We start from the raw sequence: 24,183 nt of genomic DNA on the forward strand, positions 1-24,183 counted from the left end.
AGTAATACCCTCTTTGTGGATGGAAATAAGAGGGTTCCCAGGCAAGGTGCCTGAAAATTTGTACCAGTTTCATTGAGAGTGTGGAAAATGTCCTTGGGTTATAGAAAGGAAAATTGGAGTCAAGTCTGTTACAACTGTCCCATGATATAAGTTTGAATCTCAGGGCTCTAAGCACTAAGGCACTTTCTTTACCTTCTATATACTATTTATACTAATGCTGTCTACCAATGATAGGAAAGGTGTTACCATCTGGACACATCCCCGTCCATACTTTTTGAGCCATCAGTATTTTCAGATCTTGCTAATAAGGCCAAGGTCACTATCGTTTCGCACCTGGACAGCTCCAAAACCTGCCCTGCAACCCAGTACAATTTCTACATTCCAGCCAGCCTGATCTTTTACAAATGTTAACATGGCTTTAAGGCCTTTATGTTTTAGCTTCTGCTTAGAACAGTCCACTCTTCTTTTTCTTTGCTCTGCAGCCACAGTGGTCTCTGTCAGGCCTTTGAACATGGCCTGTTCCCTTTCTGCCTCTCACTCCACTCACAGTCTTCTTAACGCTCATTCATCTTTTAGAGCTCAGAACAAATGCCATCTTAGAAAAACCAACAGTTTAGTCAGGTTCCTCTGTTTTATATTTTCAAGAAAGCATATGCATTTTCTTTAGGAAACATCACAGTTGATAAGTATACATTCATTGGTGTCATTATATACTTAGTATTTGTCTCCCACTCTCTACTGTAAGCTTCATGAGAACAAGAAAATTTCTTCTTCTTGCTCATCATTCTATCTCTAGGACTGGCACTTAGAAAGAACTTGACCAGTGGCTGATGAATGTTGTTGAATAACTGAAAATATGGGTTCATAAAAACTCCACCAAAATGAATTATTATATAAATAATTTGGATGTTATGGAAGCATCCTGAAAAAAATGCCAGTGGAATAAAGCATATGTAATGTCTATTTGAAAACTTCAGGTAACACTTCCTATTTTGGGTGTAGATTTTAAATAAGGAAAATTGAAGCTATTACCTGGGTAATTCAGATCATAGATTTGAAAAAAAAGGCATATTCCACTTTTACATGAGATAGGTAATGACAGGGAGAGGCAAAAGTGAATTTGTTCTGTACTGCCTGAATAATGTGTCAGTTATTCATTTAACATCATGGATGTCTATGTAACTGTATATTTTTGTGTTTGTTGTTTTAGACATACCTGAGTACACTGGAAGTTGACCATGGCATCTGAATGTAATTAAAGTATGGAATAAGCATTTTTTAAATGAAAATCCTCAGTAAAGCTATTAAATCTCCACTTTCTTAATGATGTTTACATGTTAACATGATTACAATCAGGGGTCTGAGGATCTGAAAAGCCTTGAAGTTCAAATCTATTAAGCTTAATAGCCATGCAACTTTGCTGAGAGGTTGAGTTGATTGCTGGATTAAATTTCAACATAGTGATAAGGACTGCTCCCTCCCTTTCCATTAGTGCTGGATTTATGTGACTCTTGGTAAAAGGGAGAGTAGTGCCTTCAGGTTGCCTTGTTCTGCTTATTCTCATTGCTGACAGTCAAGGGGAAGAGAGAGAGTAACTCACGTTTGAATTAAAGACCACTTAAAAATTAGAATGAACATCTGTTACAAAAGATTTGGCCTTAGGGCACTGGAGAAAGAAGAGATGAGAGATGCATAAATCCAAAGGAAATAAAGCATATGGAGGACCCAAGAACTCTTTGGCAATGGCCTTTGTATGAATGCTAAAACTAAGCATCTGTTTAAGAACTTGGATGGTCCAAAGCAAGAAAACCTAACTACCTTGAGAAATGAGGGGAAGAGAAACATGATATTCTCTGAATCAAGATTAAAATATAAAGGTATGTTCATGTGGCTCAGATGAAAGTCAGAATCGAAAAATATTTTGTCAAAATCTACTAGACACGAAAGGTTGAAATGGTAGTGGGTCCCTCCTGTCAACCTAGCTCTGTGAACTGCTTGTGTCAGTGAAAGCCTACATTTAGCTGTTTCTATGTTTGTGGATCTCTAATGTAAAAGGTATTAGGTATTAGCAAAGCAGAGAATGAGGCATGTGGTGGGAGTCTTCTCATTGGTCTGGATCTCCACAATTCAGGCTCCAAACTGCTTAGATGTCTTTGAGTCTTGGGTGACGATTAAGGATTATCAGCTCTATGAGAATTGAAGTTTGCTTTCTAGGAGTTCAGTAGTGTGATAAAGAAGGTACTTAGTACAGTTATAGTTAGAGAAATATATTAAGGCACAATTCAGGGAAGGTGATATTGTATAAATATAAGTCTGATGGGATATTTGGTGATGATTTCTCTCTGAAAATTGTCTTAGTATAGAGTAGACTATGGTAGCACAGGAAGCAGAGAGTTGGTAGGAAAGAAAAAAACGTGGTATCTTGCTGATGATATAGGAAGGGGCTACGTGATTTTCCCATAGTCTCATGGATATTTTATTTGAAAAAAATCTGTGAAAGATTTTTATGGGGAATCACCTCCAGTTCACTGATTTATTAAACTGACGCTGAGTTCTTCTTATGTCAGCCAGTATCTTCATTGTTATCATATGCATTTTCTCATTAAATTAATTTACAGCCCTAGCACGCTCTTTCATTTAAACATAAACATTAAAAAAATTAAAGATGTTGGCAAGTACCTTATCTGATGACAGAGACTCTGTGTCTTTTAGGCCAAGGTAAACTATTAAATATTTACATAAGCAGCACTTTAGCAGAGAATCACTTATTTCTTCATTCCTTGACACAACAAACTTTTAAAATTGATGTATAATTGATTTACAATATTATATTCCTTTGAGGTGTAAAACATAGTGACTTGACATTTTTATACAATACAAAATGATCACCATGATAAGTCTAGTTACCATCTGTCACTACACAAAGTTATTTCAATATTATTGATTATATCCCTATGCTGAACATCCCATCCCTGTGACTCATTTATTTTGAAACTACAAGTTTGTACCTCTTTAATGTCCCTTGACTATTTCACTTATCCCCCAGCCTCCTTCTCCTTTGGCAACCACCTGTTTGTTCCCTGCATGAGCCTGTTTCTGTTTTCTTATGTTTGCTCATTTGTTTTGTCTTTTAGATTCCACACATAAGTGAAATTATAAAGTATTTGTCTTCCTCTGATTTATTTCACTTAGCATAATAACCTCTAGGTCCACCCACATTGATGCAAATGACAAGATTTGATCCTTTCTTATGGCTGAGAAACATATATGTATTTATCACATTTTTATCCATTCATCTACTCATGGGCACTTACATTGTTTACATATCTTGGCTATTGCAAATAATGCTGCAATTAACATAGGGGTACATTTTATTGGTGCATAACTGTTCATAGTAATCTCATGATTCTTTTTATTTTTGTAGTGTCCTTTAGTGTTCTCTTTCATTTCCGATTTTATTGATTTGGGCTCTCTCTTTTTTTCTTGATGAGTCTGGCTAAAGGTTTATCAATTTTGTTTTTATTTTCAAAGAATGAGCTTCTAGCTTTATTGATATTCTCTATGTGTTTTAAATCTCTATTTTATTTATTTTCACTCTAGTTTTTATTATTTCTTTCCTATGACTCCCTTTGGGTTTACCTTGAACTCTTTTATCAGGTAGATTGCATATCTCCACTTTGCTTGGTTCTTCTTTTGAGGTTTTGCCTTGCTCCTTCATTTGGAACATATTCCCGTGTCTCCCAATTTTGCCTAATTTTCTGTGCTTTTTAATTTATTTTTTAATGGAAGATTAGTTACATTTCCTGATCTTGGAGAAGTGGCATTATGTAGGAAACATCCTATGGGGTCTAGAAGCACACTCCCCTCTGGTCACTAGAGCTGTATGCTCTAGTGGTGCCCCTATGCAGACCATATGGGCCCTTGCTCTGAGGAGTGGGGCAACTACTGTGAATATGATGGTAGGCAGGTCTGGTTCCAAGCCCAGCTGATAGACAGATCCTGCATTTTGTGGTGGCTGCTGGCCTGCTGATGTGTGGGGCTGGGTCCCAGGGCAGCTGGCTATGGGAGTCTGGAGTGGGGGGGGCGCTCAGGGCTGGTGACATCAGCAAAGTTTTATTAAACAAATGATATGAACCACAAAGTATTCCTGATTTAGGAATTCCAAGGTGAATCAGACATTTCCACCACCCAGGCACATCCAGGTTAGTGTAGAAACAAACCCATGATTAGACAATTGCAACATAGTGAAATGACAGAAGAAAGGAGTGAAGGGCAAGGGACACAACAGAGAGCACTTAGCCTGGCTGGGTAAGTCTGTTTTCAGGAATGTTTTCTTTAGAAGTGATACCTAGGGTGAGGAACGGGTGAAGGTGGTCTAGGAGGATGAGAGAGTAAAAATAAAGGTGTGGAAACATGAAACAGTAAGGGAGCCAGCCTTTTGTTCCACAGTGTCGTGTCAGTCACAGGACGTGGGCCTCTCCTTGAGGGTATCAGTTTAACCCCACACAGCAAAGTGACTGCTGTTGGCTGAGGGCAATTCTTTGGAGAAGTGGAGCAGCTGTGAGCTTTCAGCAGCCAGCACACACAGAATCCAGGGATGGTGCCCTAGCCTGGAGGAGGCAGTCTGGCTGATGCACGAAATCAGCATCAGTCAACCACAAATGTGCTGGGAGATGAATAGAGATATCAAATGTTGATCTCTCTTTCAAGAAGCTTGAATATGGATGTTTCCCAGGAAACATCCTTGATCTCATTCTCACCACTGACGTTTCTCTCTAGGCAATGTCTACTACTCTCAGCTGCAACTCATCACCACCTTCTGTGTCCTGGTGAATCGCACACCCACACATCCAGCCAGACGTTTCCCTGAATAAAGGCTTATTGAATGAATAAATGTACTAGGACTTCTCCAGCTGAAGAAGAGGGAAAAGTTCATTATAGGCAGAGCAAAAAGTTGTTCAGAGACATGAAGAAGTGTAGGATAAGCTAGGACAATGAATTTATAGTGGCAGTTTATCAGGATGATAAACAGGTGAAATGTTCTGGTTGTATCTGATAGTAATAATAAACATATTAATTTTTTGGTTAAATCAAAACAGTTATTTTTTCTGTTTGGCTCAAAAGAGACACTCTAGATAAGCTCCCAAGAACTTTCTCCTCCCTACCAATTTTGTTTCCAAGGGAGAAAATCTGACACAATTAATTGACTGAAAATCAAGTTCCTCTTTTCTCCCTCAGGCAGTAGGTTGCTGCTGTCTCTGGATGGTGAGGGCAGGGACAAGTCAGGATATGGTTGGTGTCCTGACATCTGCAAATGTCCATCTTTCTGTCCAAGCACAGAGAAGGGGAGGAGCCACAAGGAAATGGTTAAGGAAACCTGGGTAAGCCTTTGCTTCAAAAAAGAGGAAGGAAACTTTAGACAAAGGACAGACGTGTAAAAAATATTTCTTAGGAAAACAAAAAAACAAAAAAAAAGAAGGGTACTTCAGCTTACAAACCTTTGATGATAAGGAATTCTCTAAGGATAGATAGCTAGGGAAAACATGCAACTTACTTTCAGAAACAAGCCATCTGGAAATGGAGGAAGAAAAATATTGGCTGAAAATTCCTGGCAATAAGCTACAGAGAACATATTATAGCATCTGCATCTTCTTAGCAATCTGCTCTATTTTGTCTTACACTAACTAGTGACAAATAGGAAGAGTGGAAAGTGTTGAGGTATTACCATTTGGTGGCTCTTATAAGTTAGCCACTGTATGAGGTGTTTTATATACACCACCTCATTTGATCCTTAGACCAACTATCTTGCTATCTTCATTATAAAGATGAGAAAACAGGCTCAGAGATTCAGTGATTTTCCCAAGTTCATACAGTTACTCAATGACATATTCTTTCATTTATATTTAAAAGTAGGCGGTTTTCAAGATGGTGGAGGAGTAGGAGGACATGGAGTTCATCTCTCTCCACAAATGCATCAAGAATACATCCATGGGGCTTCCCTGATGGTGCAGTAGTTGAGAATCTGCCTGCTAATGCAGGGGATATGGGTTCTGGAGGATCCCACATGCTGCAGAGCAACTAGGCCCATGAGCCACAACTACTGAGCCTGCACGTCTGGAGCCTGTGCTCCGCAACAAGAGAGGCTGGGATAGTGAGAGGCCCGCGCAGCGCGATGAAGAGTGGCCCCCACTTGCCACAACTAGAGAAAGCCCTCACACAGAAACGAAGATGCAACACAGCAAAAATAAATAAATTAATTAATAAACTCCTACCCCCAACATCTTCTTTAAAAAAAAAAAAAAGAATACATCTATGGATGGAACAATGGTCACAAAATACTGGCTGAACACTAGCAGAAGACCTTTGACACCAGAAAGGACAATAAAAATCCCCGCATAACTGGGTAGGATGAAAGAAAAAAGGGAGAAAGGAGAGGAGAGGAAGCAGGATGGGACCTGCTCCCCTGGGGGGAGCTGAAGAAGAAGTGAGGTTCCTACATCTGGGAAAACCCCCTCACTGATGGGGAAATTGGTTGGGACAGAAGGGAAGCATCTGAAGCTTTCAGAAAAGGATGAAATGGCTGGTCTGCGGCAGACAGGACAGTGAGAACTACACAGGCAGTCCATGCCATGGCCCTGCATGCCCCGGACTGGGACGTGTATCTGCTGGTGAGCATGGGCTAGGAGATGAATCGTGGGGATTAGAGAGCAAACCCGGGGCGAGGACTGCTGTTGGCTGCGGGGAAATGGCCTGAGGGGACGGAAGGGAGGAAATCTGTAACTGGGAATGCCTGTGGAGGAAACCCAGACTGGCATGGAAGCAAGTCACCACTGTTGAAAGACCTGCAGAGAGTGGAGCCACCATTTTAGCCTCTTTCAACTCACGCATTGCCCCTGCCCACCCTAGGCACTAGAAAAGGGCCCTGCCAGGGCTGGCCCTTGCGTGCCTGCCACTGGGCACTAGAAAAAGCCCATACCAGGGCTGGCCCTTGTGCACCTGCTGCCAGGCACTAGAATAGGCTTCCACTAGGACCAGATCTCTCATACCCATGGCTGCTGCCTTCCCCGTGCTCCTGTCACTGCTGGGGCTCCTGCAACCCAGGCAACCATGCCATCTCTGCGTCCTGTCCTCACTGGGGCAGACCTGAATGCTCAAGGGCAGCCTTGGGAGCAGACTCCTGTAGGTGGCCCAAACACAGAGATGGGGCTAAAACCACAGCTGAGCCCCAGGGGTGGGGCAACTAAGGAAGAGGAACAAAGATATTTCTTTCAGCTGCACAAACCGCAGATTAAATCCCTGCAGTCAGCTTGGTAGACCCTGTGTCTATGGAGTATCTGAACAATGAGTGTTCCCACAAATGAAACTGGTCTAGCTTTGGCAGCTGTAGACTTTGGGGGCAACACATGAGGGAGTAGGGTCATATCAGAGTCTGAGATGTCCCCACAGTGCCCACAGTGGGTCCAGAGACCAACCTAGAGGCATTGGAGGGCCTCCTGGGGAGACAGAGGTTGGCTGTGGCTCACAGTGGGGGGCAAGGACACTGACAGCAGAGACCATAGGAAAGTATTATTATTACTATTATTTTTATTATGTTTTGATTTGTTCTGTTGTTGGTTTTATTTTTTTAATTATATTTTATTTAGTTTTTGCAGGGTTTTGTTTTTTTTCTTGTTTTAAAAATTTTTTAATATATTATTTATTTTTTTATATTTCTACTTTTACTTTGCTATTTCATTGTTCTGTGTTTTTTCTTTCCTTTTTAAATCATTTTTGTTTGTTTTGTTTTCTTTGCTTTATTCTTCAGTTTGCATTCTGCTTTGGTTTTGTGTTTTGTTTTGTGCTTTTGTTAGTTTTGTTTTTAATTGTTTGATTTTGTTTTTGGGTTCTTTTGTTTTCTGGTTGTTCTCTTGTTTTTTGTTTTCTTTGGTTTTGTTTTTGTTTCTTTTTGTGTGTTTTTCTTTGGTTTTGCTTTTACCATTTGTCTGAGTTTTTTTTTGTCTTTTTTTAAAAATTGCTGTTATTGCTGTTTGTTTTTGTCTTGGCTATTTGTCTTGGGATTTGTTTCTCTGCTTGTTTTCATTTGTTTTCTTCCCCCCCATTTTTTCCCTTTATTGCTGTGACATGCAGCTTTTGGGGTCTTGGTTCCCCAGCCAGGGGTTGGGCCTGAGACTCTGGGGTGGGACCGCTGAGTCCAGGATGCTGGACCACCAGAGAATTTCCGGCCTCAGGGAATATTAGCTGGCAAGAATTCTCCCAGAGGTCTCCATCTCGAATCTAAGACCTGGCCCCACCCAACTGCCTGCAGGCTCCAATGCTGGACACCTCATGCCAAACAACAAGCAAGACAAGAGCACAAGCCCACCCATCAGCAGGCAGACTGCCTAAAGTCATACCAAACTCACAGACACCCCAAAACACACCATCTGACAAGGTCCTGCCCATCAGAGGGACAAGATCCAGCTCCACCCACCAGAACGCAGGCACCAATCGCTGCCACCGGAAAGCCTACACAGGTCACTGGACCAACATCACTGGGGGCAGACACCAGAAGCAAGAGGAAAAATGACCCTGCAGTCTGCAGAGAGGAGACCTCAAACACAGTAAGTGAGACAAAATGAGATGACAGAGAAATATGTTGCAGATAAAGGAGCAAGGTAAAAACCCACAAGACCAAATAAATGAAGAGAAAATAGACAATCTACCTGAAAAATAATTCAGAATAATGATAGTAAAGATATCCAAAATCTTGGAAATAGAATGGAGGCATTGATCAAGAAAATACAAGAAATGTTTAACAAGGACCTAGAAGAACTGAAGAATGAACAAACAGTGATGAACAATACAATAAGTGAAATGACAAATATACTAGAAGGAATCATAGCAGAATAACTGAATCAGAAGGATGGATAAGTGACCTGGAAAGATAGAATGGTGGAAATAACTGCCATGGAGGAGAATAAAGAAAAAAGAATGAAAAAAATTGAGGACAGTCGCAGAGACCTCTGGGACAACATTAAACGCACCAACATTTGAATTTTAGGGGTTTTGGAAGAAGAAAAGAAAGAGGAAGGGTCTGGGAAAATATTTGAAGAGAATATAGTCAAAAAATTCCCTAAAATGGGAAAGAAAATAGTCAATCAAGTCCAGAAAGTGCAGAGAGTCCCATACAGGATAAACCCAAGGAGAAACACACTGAGACACATATTAATCAATATAACAAAAACTTAACACAAAGAAAAAATATTAAAAGCAGCATGGGAAAAATAACATACAAGGGAATCCCCATAACCCCATAAGGTTATCAGCTGATTTTTCAGCAGAAACTCTGCAGGGCAGAAGGGAGTGGCAGGATATATTTAAAGTGAATGAAAGGGAAAAACTTACAACCAAGATTACTCTACCCAGCAAGGACCTCATTCAGATTCGATGGAGAAATCAAAAGCTTTACAGACAAGCAAAAGCTAAGAGAATTCAGGACTGCCAAAACAGCTTTACAAAAAATGCTAAAGGAACTTCTCTAACTGGGAAACACAAGAGAAGAAGAGGGTCTACAAAAACAAACCCAAAACAATTAAGAAAATTGTCATAGGAACATACATATCGATAATTACCTTAAACATGAATGGACTAAATGCTCCAACCAAAAGACACAGGCTTGCTGAATGGATACAAAAACAAGATCCATATATATGCTGTCTACAAGAGACCCACTTCAGACCTAGGGACACATACAGACTGAAAGTGAGGGGATGGAAAAAGATATTCCATGCAAATGGAAATCAAAAGAAAGCTAGAGTAGCTATACTTATATCAGATAAAATAGACTTTAAAATAAAGAGTGTTACAAGAGACAAGGAGGGACACTATATAATGATCAAAGGATCAATCCAAGAAGAAGATATAACAATTATAAATATATATGCACCCAACACAGGAGCACCTCAATACATAAGGCAGGCAACTGCTAACAGCTATAAAAGAGGAAATCGACAGTAACACAATAATAGTGGGGGACTTTAACATAGCACTTACACCAATGGACAGATCATCCAAAATGAAAATAAATAAGGAAATGGAAGCTTTAAATGACACAATAGACCAGATAGATATAATTGATATTTATAGGACATTCCATCCAAAAACAGCAGATTACACTTTCTTCTCAAGTGAACACGAAACATTCTCCAGGATAGATCACATCTTGGGTCACAAGTCAAGCCTCAGTAAATTTAAGAAAATTGAAATCATATCAAGCATCTTTTCTGACCACAACGCTATAAGATTAGAAATGAATTACAGGGAAAAAAAACCATAAAAAACACAAATACATGGAGGCTAAACAATACGTTACTAAATAACCAAGAGATCACTGAAGAAATCAAAGAGGAAATCAAAAAATACCTAGAGACAAATGACAATGAAAACACAATGATCCAAAACCTATGGGATGCAGCAAAAGCAGTTCTAAGAGGGAAGTTTATAGCTATACAAGCCTACCTCAAGAAAGAAGAAAAATCTCAAGTTAACAATCTAACCTTACACCTAAAGGAACTAGAGAAAGAAGAAAAAACAAAACCAAAGTTAGCAGAAGGAAAGAAATCATAAAGATCAGAGCAGAAATAAATGAAATAGAAACAAAGAAAACAATAGCAAAGATCAATAAAAGTAAAAGCTGGTTCTTTGAGAAGATAAAAAAAATTGATAAACCATTAGCCAGACTCATCAAGAAAAAGAGGGAGAGGGCACTACAAAATGATCAAGGAATCAATCCAAGAAGAAGATATAACAATAGTAAGTATTCATGCACCCAACATAGGAGCACCTCAATACATAAGGCAAAAGCTAATAGCCATAAAAGGGGAAATCAACAGTAACACAATAATAGTGGGGGACTTTAACCCTCCACTTACACCAATGGAGAGATCATCAGACAGAAAACTAATAAGGTAACACAAGCTCTAAATGACACAACAGACCAGATAGAGTTAATTGATATTTATAGGACATTCCCTCTGAAAGCAGCAGAATACACTTTCTTCTCAAGTACACACTGAACATTCTCCAGCAGAGATCACACCTTGGTTCACAAATCAAACCTCAGTAAATTTAAGAAAACTGAAATCACATCAACCATCTTTTCCGACCACAGTGCTATGAGATTAGAAATCAATTACATGAAAAACCGGAAAAACCACAAACACATGGAGGCTAAACAATATGGTACTAAATAACCAAGATATCACTGAAGCAATCAGAAAGGAAACAAAAAAAATACCTAGAGAGAAATGGCAATGAAAACACTACAACCCAAAACTTATGGGATGCAGCAAAAGCAGGTCTAAGAGGGAAGTTTATAGCAATACAATCCTACCTCAAGAAACAAGAAAAATCTGAAATAAACAACCTCACCTTACACCTAAAGCAACTAGAGCAAGAAGAACAAACAAAACCCAAAGTTAGTAGAAGGAAAGAAATAATAAAGATCAGAGTGGAAATAAATGAAATAGAAATGGAGAAAACAATAGCAGAGAAGATAAACAAAACTGATAAACTTTTAACCAGACTCATCAAGACAAAAAGGGAGAGGACTCAAGTCAATAAAATTCAAAATGAAAAAGGAGAAGTTAGAAGTCACACTGCAAAAATACTAAAGATCATAAGAGACTACTCTAAGCAACTATATGCCAATAAAATGGACAACCTGGAAGAAATGGACAAATTCCTAGAAAGGTACAACCTTCCAGGACCAAACCAGGAAGAAATAGGAAATATGAACAGACCAGTCACAAGTAATCAAATTGAAACTGTGATTAAAAATCTTCCAATATATGAATTCCAGGACCAGATGGCTTCACAGGAGAATTTTATCAAACATTTAGAGAAGAGCTAACACCCAGCCTTCTCAAGCTCTTCCAAAAAATTGCAGAGGGAGGAACACACCCAAACTCATTCTACGAGGCCACCATCACCCTGATACCAAAACCAGACAAAGATATCACAAAAAAAGAAAATTACAGGCCGGTATCACTGATGAATATAGACACAAAAATCCTCAACAAAATACTAGCAAACTTAATCCAACAACATATTAAAAGGATCATACACAATGATCAAGTGGGATTTATCCCAGGGATGCAAGGATTCTTCAATATACACAAATCAATCAATGTGATACACCATATTAACAAATTGAAGTGTAAAAACCATATGATAATCTCAATAGATGCAGAAAAAGCTTTGGACAAAATTTAACACCTATTTATGATAAAAACTCTCCAGAAAGTGGGCATAGAGGAAACCTACCTCAACATAATAAAGGCCATATATGACAAACTCTCAGCAAGCATTATTCTCAGTGCTGAAAAACTGAAAGCATTTCCTCTAAGATCAGGAACAAGACAAGGGTGCCCCCTCTCACCACTCTTAGTCAACATAGTTATGGAAATCCTAGCCATGACAACCAGAGAAGAAAAAGATAAAAGGAATCTGATTGGCAAAGAAGAAGTAAAACTATCCGTGTTTGAAGATGAGATAATACTGTACATAGGAAACCCTAAAGATGCCACCAGAAAACTACTAGAGCTAATCAATGAATTTAGTGAAGTTGCAGGATACAAAATTAATGCACAGATAACTCTTGCATTCCTATACATGAACAATGAAAGATCAGAAAGAGAAATTAAGGAAACAATCTTACCTACCACTGCAACAGAAAGAATACCTAGGAATAAACCTACCTAAGGAGGCAAAAGACCTGTATGAAGAAAACTATTAAGACACTGATGAAAGAAATCAAAGACGACACAAACAGATGGAGAGAGACACCATGTTGTTGGACTGGAAGAATCAATATTGTGAAAATGACTATACTACTCAAAGCAATCTACAGATTCAATGCAAGCTCTATAAAATTACCAGTGGCATTTTTTACAGAACTAGAACGAAAAATGTTACAATTTGTATGGAAACGTAAAAGACCATGAATAGCCAAAGCAATCTTGAGAAAGAAAAATGGAGCTGGAGGAATCAGCCTCCCTGAGTTCAGACTATACTACAAAGCTACAGTTACCAAGACAGTATGGTACTGGCACAAAAACAGAAATATAGGTCAATGGAGCAGGGTAGAAAGCCCAGAGGTAAACCCACACACCTATGGTCACCTAATCTATGACAAAGCAGGCAAGCATATACAATGGAGAAAAGACAGCCTCTTCAATAAGTGGTGCTGGGAAAACTGGACAGCTACATGTAAAAGAATGAATTAGAACACTCTCTAATACCATACACAAAAATAAACTCAAAAGGGATTAAAGACCTAAATGTAAGACCAGACACTATAAAACTTAGAGGAAAACACAAGCAGAACACTCTATGACATAGATTGCAGCAAGAGCTTTTTTGACTCACCTCCTAGAGTAATGAGAATAAAAGCAAAAATAAACAAATGGGACCCAAAGAAACTTAAAAGCTTTTGTACAGCAAAGGAAACCATAAACAATACAAAAAGACAATCCTTAGAATGGGAGAAAATATTTGCAAATGTAGCAACTGACAAAGGATTAGTCTCCAAAATATATAAATAGCTCATGCAGCTCAATATCAAAAAAAACAAAAACCCAATCAAGAAATGGGTGGAAGACCTAAATAGACATTTCTCCAAAGAAGACATACAGATGGCTGAGAGGCACATGAAAAGATTGTCAATCACTAATTATTAGAGAAATACAAATCAAAACTACAATGAGATAACACCTCACACCAGTTAGAATTGCCATCATCAAAAAATCTACAAACAGTAAATGCTGGAGAGGGTGTGGAGAAAAGGGAACCCTTTGCACTGTTGGTGGGAATGTAAATTGATACAACCACTATGGAGAGCAGTATGGAGGTTCCTTAAAAAGCTAAAAGTACAACTACCATATGACCCAGCAACCCACTACTGGGCACATACCCAGAGAAAACCATAATTCAAAAAGACACATGTACCCCAATGTTCACTGCAGCACTATTCACAATAACCAGGATATGGAAGCAACCTAAATGTCCATCAACAGAGGAATGGAGAAAGAAGATGTTGTACGTATATACAATGGAATATTACTCAGCCATTAAAAGAAACGAAATTGGGTCATTTTTAGAGATGTGGCGGGACCTTGAGACTGTCATACAGAGTCAAGTAAGTCAGAAAGAGAAAAACAAATATCATATACTGATGCATATATATGGGATCTAAGAAAATGGTATTGATCTTATTTGCAAAGCAGAAATAGAGACACAGATGTAGAGAACAAATGTATGGATATCAAGGGGGGAGAGGGGGTGGGATGAATTGGGAGATAGGGATTGACATATATACACTACTGATACTATGTATAAAATAGATTACTAAGGAGAACCTACTGTCTAGCACAGGCAACTCTACTCAGTGCTCTGCGGTGACCTAAATGGGAAGGAAATCCAAAAATATGGGATATATGTATACATATAGCTGATTCACTTTGCTGTACAGTAGAAACTAACACAACATTGTAAAGCGACTATACTCCAATTAAAAAAAATAAAAGTAACCAGACTCACAGACTTTGAAAACAAACTTGTGGTTACCAAAGGGGAAAGGTGGGGGAGTAGGGGAAGGATAAATTAAGAGTTTGGGATTAACATACACACACTACTATATGTAAAATAGATAATCAACAAGGACCTACTGTATTACACAGGGAACTCTACTCAATATTCTGTAATAACCTATATGGGAAAGGAATTTGAAAAAGAATGGATATATGTGTATGTATAATTGAACAACTTTGCTGTACACCTGAAACTAACACATTATAAATCAACTATACCCCAATAGAAAATAAAAATTAAATTATAAAAAGAAAAAAATATAAAAGTAACAAAGTGTACCTAAAGCAAAATATACTCCTTCATTTTCCCACAGATCCAAGATTTCAGGGAGGATCAGATTTTTCTCACTTGTGATGGGTAATGAAAAAGAACCTTTCATACTAGGGTAATTTGCAGATAGTACAATGATCATAAAATATACACTGCTCACAGCCGATGCCTGCCCCTGTCAGGGCATTCTCAAAATAAATACATGTCTTTGGTGCTTGGTGGGCTAGTTAGTCACAGATTTCAGCCTGTCCTCTTCATTTGGTCATCTGTGGAGTAGGAGGGAAGTCAAATATGCACCTGCCTCTTTGTTTCCCAAAAGAAATCCTGGGAGAACATTACTGGTTATAGCAACAATGGTTTAGGTAGAAGAATAGAGGGAAATCAATATTTGATATATTTGAGTACAGATCTTCCCTGACTTATGATGGGCTATGTCCTGATAAACACATTGTAAGTTGAAAGTATCACAAGTCAAAAATACATTTAATACACCTAATTTACCAAACATCATGGCTTAGCCTAGCCTTAAATGTGCTCAGAACACTTACATTAGCCTACACTTGGGCAAAATCATGTAACACAAAGCCTATTTTATAATAAAGTATTAAAGTTCTCAAGTAATTTATTGAATATTATACTGAAGTGAAAACCAGAATGGTTGTATGGGTACAGAATGGTTGTAACTGTATTGGTTGTTTACTCTCATGATTGCGTGGTTGACTGGGACCTGTGGCTCTGCTGCCACTGCCCATCATTATGAAAGAGTCATAGGGCATATTGCTAGCCTAAGAAAAGATCAAAATTGAAAATATGGAGTATGGTTTCTATTGAATGTGTACTGCTTTTGTACCACAGAAAAGTCAAAAAATTGTAAATCAAATCATCATAAGTCGGGGACCATCTGTAGTCAGTTCCTTCTTTTTTTTTTTTTCTTAAAGTTTTATTTTGAGAGTTAACAGATTTGTCCTTATTCTTCTGACACAAATTAGAGATGTTTATACTTCTTCTTTTGACTTTTAAATATCTAAAATCTTTATACTTTGTCTTACATAGAAGATTTAATGTATCATAATCGAATTACCTAATTGCATATTTTCCTCTTTAAGATACTCCAACAGTTGTTGGTGTAAAGGACCCCTGTGAATTGGTGGAAAGAATCTGGACAGGTAGAAACAGTTTCAAATCCTCCTTATTCTCTGTAGGCATATACTAAGCACATTCAACAAGAGAAACTTAAGAGGATGAGAACCCTATATATTAGGTGTTAAAGCTCCACTATGAGACTATTTTCCTATGCATGGGTCCATAGGAGGCTATGCTTCTGGTCTAGGACCATCTCATCTTGAGAAGACTATGGCTTCTTCTGGATCATGGTATGCATGCACAGGTTCCTCCCAAGACTCTTCCTGGGAGATCTAGAGGAGCAGGTTTAGTCTCAGGATGTCACCAGTAGGATACGCTGCAGTGACCACCAGGGTCTGGGTTTGTGGTTGGTTCTTATGCTCCTGTACTGTCCCCTGCAGTTTCTTTCAGGGGAGGGACTGCTATGCCTGTGTGCCTCTCCCCAAGGTTGTTACAGAAGAAGCAGTGGCATACCTCTTACTGGCTCGTGTATCCCTAAAGCCCTGTCTGAAAAACTGGGGACTGATATTTACCTAGAAATAAAAAAAACTTGCTTAGGGAGACAAAGTTATATTAATTCTGGAAATCAAAGCTTTTATTTATCCGGTCTCAAAATTATCTCTAATTTACTACACATTTTAAAGCAAAACATACACATCTAAATGGGTATATATTTGATAGGACTTTAGTGTTTTCCTTCACCAATATTCTGTATGAAATTCTGAATGTTTAGGTTGTCATGTGCTCTCCTCTCCTCATTCCTCTGGGTGAGATAATTATGATGGGAACTGGAAGAAATATTCTTCATGGCTCTTCTCTGAAGTCAAGCTTCTCATTGTGGCATACAGAATTCTTGATAATCAGACCCCTGTCTCACCCTTTTCCACAACAGTCTCTGTTTTATGATGCAGCCAATTACTCTCCAGCTCTCTGTGTCTGTTACCTGGCTCTCAGCTTTTACCAACATTAATCTGTACAATCTGACCTTTAGGGCTCAACTTTGATATTTCTTCTTCCAGGACCATATGTATGTTACTATTCACTGTGATAACCCTAGTCGTATTACTTATGCATTCTGACTTGTCAGGCACAAATTAGAAAAATTGAATGCTCTGGTCCCAGGAACACACAAGCTACTTTTGTTGTTTTTACTGTTGCTGCTGTTGTCGTTCTGCTTTAGTCCCATCTTTTACTAAGTCTCCTATTCAGAACGCTACTTTATCTTGCTAAGTGACAGAAGGGATTGGTTTCTACATTGCCACATAATTTTCATAAATTGCACTTCATTGCCATGGTGTTTCCTGGGTCCAGAGTATGCTAATTCTATTGTATCTTCTTAGATATCTGTTTGCACATGTACTGCCCATTGGGGTTCTACTTGCTAATGAGAGTAACTTTATTTCAGGCTTTTATTGTTGATAGTCCTGATAGGCCTATTAGAAATATAAAGAAATATACAAGGTCATAAAGAAATCACATGGAGATGTGAATACGAGCCTTTGGCTGCTTGAAGGATAAAGAACATAATGGAGATATGATGCTCTGTAAACTCATGAATGATTTATATATTTATAAGCTGGTTAATGCAGCCACTCATTTATTTATTCATCAAGCAGTCAGAGCAGATTGGATATGCCATGCCTCTTTTAAGAAGTGGGGAGGGGAACCAAAAATTATTAGTAGACAGTTCCTTTCTTTAATTATCTAAAAGTCTAATGGGGGAGACAAACGTGTAAATCATTTTAGTAAGCTGTAGTAAGCTTGACTGACATTTTACCATGTATTGTAGTACTTGTGAAGACATACTTGCTTTTCACATTTAAGTTTCCTAAAAGGTAGGAAGGTTATGGTATTGGAAACATCCCGAACTAATACTACCTGGAATTAGTGTTCAGGTAAGCAACTTCAGCTTTGAGAGGAGGCAGGGATTGACAAGAATGGTCAATTTCCAGAATTAAACGGCCCAGATTACCAGTGTTATCATTATGATATTTACTTAGGCATAGAAAACAAGGCAGAAGTTTGGATACCACGATCTGTGCACAAAGTCATAGCTGAGCCATAGGCAGGAGAAATCTGTTGCTGATACATAGTATTTGACAGTTTATAACCTGTCTTGTTGCTAATATTCTGTCAAAAATAATCTGGAACTCTTAGAAAGTAATCTCTTAATATATTTGCATCTTCAAAAATTTTTTGAGTCCTATTATTTTCAAACAGGTTTGGCAACTAGTGTAATATTTGCACAGTGGTTAATCTTGGGATTAAGTTCCACTGAAGACTTATCTGATTCAATATAGTCAAACCTACACTTCTGCCGTTATGAGTGGGTGTAGGACATGATCTTTCAGGAAGCAACATCATGATATCTGCATGCATTTATCTACTTTATAACACCACTTAGGGAACTGGCATCAGCAAGATGATCAAATAAGATATCTCCCTCTCATATCCCCTCTGAACAACAATAATTTTACATTCATTCACAAAGTGCTTTTATGTAAACTTTGGGATCCAGATAGGAGATTGTGATACCCTGGTGCAGTCAAAGGCAAAAGGATGTAGTGGGAGACATGCCCATTAATGTCTCCAGAGCCAGATCTGCAGACATCAATCTGGGCTATGAAACCTAAAACATCTCTGGGGATTGGTTCCAGCTAATCTCAGCCACAGTCCAGTGCCAGTCCTCCTCAGCCATGGACCCATCCAACAATCCAGCAAAAACATTCAGAGACATGGTGGTAGCTATATCCACCTGTGTACTTGGTAATAGAACATCTAAGGACTGAAGTGTGGCTCCTGAAGCAGACCTCTGTCCTGGGGCCACCCTACTTAACAAGGTATTGGAGGCAGTCCCCTCTACTGAGGGACAAGAAAGGATCCACACCCAACCAAACCCTTGGTAAGAAGTCTGTCAACTGTGTACCCCACTGCAGACCAAGAGATAACCCTGAAATTGGCTCCTACTCAGCATGACTGCAATTTTGGAGGTAATTGCATCAGCCTGGGGAGCTGACAGGAGGTCCTTACCTGCCAAAACCATAAAGAAAATACTGGAAGAGGTGTTTTCTCCTTCATATGCACAGACACCAGTGCAAGGCTGAATGGATCATGAAAAATTAGGCAAACATGATACCCCAAAGGGAACTGATAAAGCTTGAGTAACTGAACCCAAGGAAATGGAAGTCTGTGACTTGCCTCAGAAAGACTTCAAGACAGTCATCTTAAAGAAACTCAATGAAATGTAAGAGAACACAGATAACTAAATGAAATAAGGAAAACAATGCATGAACAAAATCAGTTAATAAGTAAAAAATATGAAAAGAACAAAACAGAAATACTGGAGCTGAAGAACACAATGACAAAACTGAAAAATTTAATACTGCTTCAACAAAAGACTTGATCATGCAGAAGAGAGAATTAGAAAACTTGAAGATAGATCATTTGAAATTAGCCAGTTAGATGAATAAAATTAAAAGAATAAAGGGTAAAGAAAGTCTATGTGATTATGGGACAGCATAAAGTGAATGAATACTTACATTATGGGATCTCAGGAGGAGACAGAAAGGAGAAGAAAGCTTATTTCAAGAAATACTAGCTGAAAAATTCCCAAATCCTGGGAGAAATATGGATATTCAGGTACAGGAATACCAAAGAACCCCAAGTAAGATCAATTCAAAGAAGAATATGCAGAGATGCATAATAATCAAAATATTAAAAGTCAAAGACAAAAAGATAAAGAGAAAAACAACTCATCATATAGAAGAAAACTGCTATAAGTCTATCAGCAAATTTCTATGCAGGAACCTTGAGAGGCCATGAGGGAATGGGATAATATATTCAAAGTGCTGAAAGAAAAAAATGCTAATAAAGAATATATCTGGCAAATCTGTGCTTGGGAAATTAAGAAGAGATAAAATCATTCCCAGACAAATAAAATCTAAGGTAATCTATTACCACTAGTCAAGCCTTACAAGAAATACTAAAGAGAATACTTCAAGTTAAAATGAAAGGAGGCAAAGTAATAACATAAAAACATATACAAGTATAAAACCCACTGGTAAAATTAAATATACAGCTAAGTTCAGAACACCCTAATACTGTAATGGTGGTGTGTTAATTGCTTTTATCTCTAGTATAAAAGTTAAAACACCATGATATTAAAAACAACAAGTACAACAATTTGTTAATTGACGCAGAATAGGAAATGATGTAAAGTAGCATAAAATGTGGAAGGAGGAGAAGTAAAAGTGTAGTTTTTGCATGCAATTGAAGATAAGTTCCTATCATCTTAAAATAGGCCATTATAACTATAAGAGGTTTTATGTAGTTTCCTGGAAACCACAAAGAAAACTTATAGTAAATACACAAAAGATAAAAGAGAAAGGTATTAAAGCATATCACAGAGGGAAACATAAAGGAAACCACAAAAGAAGACAGCAAGAGAAGAAGAAAGTAACAAAGAAATTTAGAAGCCAGTTAGAAAACAATTTAAAAAATGACAATTGTAAGTCCTTAGTTATCATTGCTTACTTTAAACTTAAATGGACTAAATTCAATAATTAAAATACATAGTGGCTGAATGAATTAAAAAACAAGATATAACAATATGCCACCTACAAGAGACTCATTTTAGATTTAAGGACACACATACGCTAAAAGTGAAGGGAGGGAAAAGGTATTCTATGTAAATGTTAACCAAAAGAGAGCAGGAGTGATTACACTTACGTCATATAAAATAGACGTTCAGATAAAAGTAGTCATAAGAGACTTACAAGGTCACTATATAGTGATAAAGAAATCAATTCCTCAAGAGTTTTAACAATTGTAAATGCAGATAACTGCTGGGTGGGTGATTCACAAACTGGAGAACACTTATACCACAGAAGTCCACCCACTGGAGTGAAGGTTCTGAAACACATGTCAGGCTTCTGAGCATGGGGGTCTGACAACGGGAGGAGGAATTCCTGGAGAATCAGACTTTGAAGACTAGTGGAATTTGACTGCAGGACTTCAACAGAACTGGGGAAAACAGAGACTCCACTCTTGGAGGGCACACATAAAGTAGTGTGTGCATCAGGACCCAGAGAAAGGAGCGGTGACACCATAGAGGACTGAACTAGATATACTTGCGAGTGTTGGAGGGTATCCTGCAGAGGCAGGGGGTGGCTGTGCCTCACTGTGAGGAAAAGGACACTGGCAACAGAAGCTCTAGGAAGTACTCCCTGGCTTGAGCCATCCCAGAGTCTGCCATTAGCCTCAACAAAGAGCCCCGGTAGGCTCTAGTGTTGGGTCGCCTCAGGCCAAACAACCAACAGGGAGGGAACCTAGCCCCACCCATCAGTAGACAAGCAGATTAAAGTTTTACTGAGCTCTGCCCGCCAGAGCAACAGCCAGCTCTACCCACCACCAGTCCCTCCCATCAGGAAACTTGCACAAGCCTCTTAGATAACCTCATCCACCAGAGGGCAGACAGCAGAAGCAAGAAGAACTACAACCCTGCAGTCTGTTGAGCAAAAACCACAGTCACAGGAAGATAGACAAGATGAAAAGGCAGAGGGATATGTACCAGATGAACAAAATAAAACTCCAGAAAAACAATTAAATGAAACAGAGATAGGCAATCTTCCAGAAAAAGAATTCAGAATAATGACAGGGAAGATGATCCAGGATCTCGGAAAAAGAATGGAGGCAAAGATCGAGAAGATGCAAGAAATGTTTAACAAAGATCTAGAAGAATTAAAGAACAAACAAACAGAGATGAACAATACAATAACTGAAATGAAAAATACACTAGAAGGAATCAAAGCAAAATAACTGAGGCAGAAGAACGGATAAGTGACCTGGAATACAGAATGGTGGAATTCACTGCTGCAGAACAGAATAAAGAAAAAAGAATGAAAAGAAGTGAAGACAGCCTAAGAGACCTCTGGGACAACATTAAATGCAACAACATTCATGTTATAAGGGCTCCAGAAGGAGAAGAGAGAGAGACAGGACCCGAGAAAATATGAGAAGAGATTATAGTCAAAAACTTCCCTAACATGGGAAAGGAAATAGCCACCCAAGTCCAGGAAGCACAGAGAGTCCCATACAGGATAAACCCAAGGAGAAACATGCTGAGATACATAGTAATTGAATTGGCAAAAATTAAAGACAAAGAAAAATTGTTGAAAGTAGCAAGGGAAAAATGACAAATAACATACAAGGGAACTCCCATAAGGTTAACAGCTGATTTCTCAGCAGAAACTCTACAAGCCAGAAGGGAGTGGCATGATATACTTAAAATGATGAAAGGAGAGAAACTACAACCAAGATTACTCTACCCAGCAAGGACCTCATTCAGATTCGATGGAGAAATCAAAAGCTTTACAGACATGCAAAAGCTAAGAGAATTCAGCACCAACAAACCAGCTCTACAACAAATGCTAAAGGAACTTCTCTAAGTGGGAAACACAGAGAAGAAAAGGACCTACAAAAACAAACCCAAAACAATTAAGAAAATGGTCATAGGAACAATACATATTGATAATTACCTTAAACGTGAATGGATTAAATGCTCCAACCAAAAGACACAGATGGGGTGAATGGATGCAAAAACAAGACCCATATATATGCTGTCTACAAGAGATTTACTTCAGACCTAGGAACACATACAAACTGAAAGTGAGGGGATGGAAAAAGATATTCCATGCAAATGGAAATCAAAAGAAAGCTGGAATAGCAATACTCGTATCAGATAAAATAGACTTTAAAATAAAGAATGTTACAAGAGACAAGGAAGGACACTACATAATGATCAAGGGATCAATCCAAGAAGAAGATATAACAATTATAAATGCATATGCACCCAACATAGGAGCACCTCAATACATAAGGCAACTGCTAACAGCTGTAAAAGAGGAAATTGACAGTAACACAATAATAGTGGGGAATTTAACACCTCACTTACACCAATGGACAGATCATCCAAACAGAAAATTAATAAGGAAACACAAGCTTAAAATCACACAATAGACCAGGCGGATTTAATGGATATCTATAGGACATTCCATTCAAAAACAGCAGATAATACTTTCTTCTCAAGTGTGCAAAGAACATTCTCCAGGATAGAGCATATCTTGGGTCAAAAATCAAGCCTCAGTAAATGTAAGAAAATTGAAATCATATTGAGCATCTTTTGTGACCACAATGCTATGAGATTAGAAATGAATTACAGGGGAAAAAAAACATAAAAAACACAAACACATGAGGCTAAACAATATGTGTACTAAATAACCAAGAGATCACTGAAGAAATCAAAGAGGAAATCAAAAAATACCTAGAGACAAATGACAAAGAAAACACAACGATCCAAAACCTATGGGATGTGGCAAAAGCAGTTCTAAGAGGGAAGTTTATAGCTATATAAGCCTACCTCAAGAAACGAGAAAAATGTCAAATAAAGCACCTAAACTTACACCTAAAGGAACTAGAGAAAGAAGAACAAAAAATCCCCCAATCTTAGTAGAAAGAAAGAAATCATCAAGATCAGAGCAGAAATAAATGAAATAGAAACAAAGAAAACACTAGCAAAGATCAATAAAAATAAAAGCTGGTTCTTTGAGAAGATAAACAAAATTGATAAACCATTAGCTGGACTCATCAAGAAAAACAGGTACAGGACTCAAATCAATAAAATTAGAAATGAAAAAGGTGAAGTTACAACAGACACCACAGAAATACAAAACATCTTAAGAGACTACTACAACCAACTCTATGCCAATAAAATGGACAACCTGGAAGAAAATGGACAAATTCTTAGAAAGGTATAACCTTCCAAGACTGAACCAGGAAGAAATAGAAAATATGAACAGACCAATCACAAGTAATGAAATTGTAACTGTGATTAAAAATCTTCTAACAAAAAAAAGTCCAGGACCAGATGGCTTCACAGGTGAATTCTATCAAACATTTAGAGAAGAGCTAACACCTATCCTTCTCAAGCTCTTCCAAAAAATTGCAGAGGAAGAAAAACTCCCAAAATCATTCTATGAGGCCACCATCACCCTGACACCAAAACCAGACAAAGATATTACCAAAAAAGAAAATTACAGACCAATAACAATCAGGATTATAGATGCAAAATTTTTCATCAAAATGCTAGCAAACAGAATCCAACAA

Source organism: Globicephala melas, chromosome 17 (assembly GCF_963455315.2).
Source record: "Globicephala melas chromosome 17, mGloMel1.2, whole genome shotgun sequence".
Classification (NCBI taxonomy): Eukaryota; Metazoa; Chordata; class Mammalia; order Artiodactyla; family Delphinidae; genus Globicephala; species Globicephala melas.